This window comes from Pelophylax lessonae (genome assembly GCF_965119305.1).
Source record: "Pelophylax lessonae genome assembly, chromosome: 6".
In the NCBI taxonomy this organism is placed as follows: domain Eukaryota; kingdom Metazoa; phylum Chordata; class Amphibia; order Anura; family Ranidae; genus Pelophylax; species Pelophylax lessonae.
The window spans coordinates 74,593,839-74,596,833 of record NC_138773.1 but is presented as its reverse complement, the minus strand read 5'-3'; positions in this window follow the sequence as shown (position 1 = coordinate 74,596,833).

Here is a 2,995-nt window from a genome sequence, read left to right as displayed (position 1 = left end):
GACACTATTCACAGTCCACACTGACACCATTAGCGGAACTACCAGGGTTGCAAATGTCGCACTTGGGACTGGGCACTGGCCTTCTGCCACCATGGTGGAGCCCAAGACTGCAGGAAGTGGGTCCGCTGCACAACATGTGAAAGCGATCCGCTGTGGTACCGTAAAGGGTCCTGGGAGCAGTGAGAAGGGCTTTGGGGTCAGAGGGAAGGGCCGAGGCCGGAGGTCGAGGGGCCCTTCATGGTTTCCTGCACCAGGGCCGTGAAGGTTCTTGATACACCTCTGACTGCACAGGCATGTTGGAACAGGAAGGGGCCATCCCCAAACTGTTCCCACAATGTTGGGAGCATGAAATTGTCCAAAATGTCTTGGTATGCTGACACCTTAAGAGTTCCCTTCACTGGAACTAAGGGGCGAAGCCCAATCCCTGAAACACAACCCCCACATCATAACCCCCCCTCCACCAAATGATTTGGACCAGTGCACAAAGCAAGGTTCATAATGACGTGGATGAGCGAGTTTGGGGGGATGAACTAGACTGGCCTGGTCCTGACCTCAACCCGATAGAACTCCTTTGGGATGAATTTGAGCGGAGACTGTGAGCCAGGCCTTCATGACCAACAACAGTGCCTTACCTCACAGATGTGCTTGTGATAGAATGGTCAAATATTCCCATAGACACACTTCTAAACCTTGTGGACATCCTTCCCAGAAGAGCTGAAGCTGTTATAGCTACAAAGGGTGAGCCAACTCCATATTAAACCTTATGGACTAAGACTTGGATGCCATTAAACTTCATATGCGTGTAAATGCACGCGACCCAATACTTTTGGTAAATAGTGTATGTAGCACCCTACAGGTAGGTGCTAGGTAAACATATAGTGGGCCTTGTCTACCTAACAGCAGGGCTGTGGTTTGATTAGTCAGGGTGTCATGGTTTCCAGGTGTGCCTGCTGAAGGGGGAGTCTCCCCACTGGCTCCTGTGAGAGGCTTCTCATAGGGCAGAGGAGGAAACCCGGGGGAAATCAGGGGACACATCCAGGCTTGTAACTACCCCAGAAGGCAGATTATGCTGCAAAGGATTCTGAGAGTGGGTATAAGTTTGGGGGTGGCACATGACACAATGTCTTTGGCAGGAGCAGAGTCTCAGGAGGGAGAGAATGGCTGTCTCTCCTCCTGTCTGAGGAAGAGGATCTTGGGGTATTGCCTGCAGATCCAGAGAGTGCTGAGCTAAGCTGAGGGGATCCGTTGTGCCGAGAACCTGCGGAGAGTCAGAGGGGTCCAGTCTCAGGAAAGCCTACACAGGTCGTGAGTACTGAGGATTGCCCCTGGGGGTCTGCCTGAAGTTAGAGGGGACCACTCCGGTGGAGGTTCAGGGATCCAGTGCCAGCTAGTGGTGAAAGGGGGTACCTAGGTTGAGGACCCTGAATTGACAGAGGGGGTACATAGTCAGTGGACCCTGAAGAGTTCAAGGTTAAAGGGGGCGACTGCAGTTGGGCCCTGAATTGTACAGAGTGTGCCAGTTGGAAGTTGCAGCTTTTCAGAATCCTACATACTACCTCAAGCCAGTGCTAGGCGGGAGGGAAGTATTCAGTGACTTTGCAGTACAGCAGTGTCAGTAGTTCTACAATTCAAAGCCCTGGATCTTCTGGACTTCAAGTTGAGGATTCAGCACTTCTATTGAGAGACAGAGTGCTCTCAGAGTTAGTGAGCGTTGGCTAGGGCTGGCAGGCATCAAAGAAGCGCCAACGGGCATTTTTCGGGAACAAAGTCCCAAGTGTATAAAGTTGAAGCCTAAAGGAGTATCCCACACATTGCCTTCTCCCATCCCCTTTAAATCAAATAAAACCACAAACAAAGATGTCGGAGTTGTCGACGTCTCAGTGCTCACACCCAGGGTTGCAGCTCACAAGGGCTGGAGAGGTAACCAGTACCGATGGCAGACCCACATCAGGCCACAGGTCTGGAAAACCTGCTACATGTATATAAATATTAATGTGCAACGTTTTATATATACCCAAATTGAAAAAAAAAATGTTAAAAATTGATATTTCCTAATAATAGATAAAAATAGGAGCAGGGATAATATACATGTTGACTCTTAAGCCTGGTACACACGGGCCCTAATATCAGCCAGCGTCAGGCGGTTCAACAGAAACTGGCCGACGTTTGGCTCGCGTGTACGCTAGCCTGACTGACAGAAGCTGGCCGAAGGGGCTGGCTTCTGTTAAACGGGCATGCTGGAAAACCAACATCCGATTGGCATCCAATTAGCAATGGCTGCGAGCGCTGAGCTGTGTATTCTGGTGGGGGGGGGGGGGCAGTCCGCCTGTATCACTTTAATACCATTGGATAGTTAGTTAGGAATCTTTACAACCCCCCCACCCCCTTTGACTGTCCGCTGGAATTCTAACATTACAGCCGGTCAGGGCTGTATACAGGCAGTTGCTGCGATACTTTGCTACGTGTCAATTTTAATTTAGGCTGCAGAGTCTGACAGGTGGCATCACCTGCCAAGCTTACCCACTGAGATGAATAGAGCTGCACTGCAACAGTGGAGCAAACGCTTGTTGTGCAATGTAAAATTGCTGCGATTAAAAAAAAAGAAAAAAAACTGCTGCTTCACCACCCGCTGAAAAACAATCCACCGCTGATTGCTTTTCAGATGTTGGTAAGCATTAGCACAGTTTGAAAGAGCCCTTAGTCCGCATTCCGCCCCGCCTCCTCTCAGTGAGCTCTACGGGATGTATTGCTTTGAGTCAGCGCTCCGCTCCGCCTCCACCCCGCCTCCTCTCAGTGAGCTCTATGGGATGTATTGCTTTGAGTCCGCGCTCCGCTCCACCTCCACCCCGCCTCCTCTCAGTGAGCTCTACGGGATGTATTGCTTTGAGTCCGCGCTCCGCTCCGCCTCCACCCCGCCTCCTCTCAGTGAGCTCTACGAGATGTATTGCTTTGAGTCCGCGCTCCGCTCCGCCTCCGCCCCGACTCCTCTCAGTGA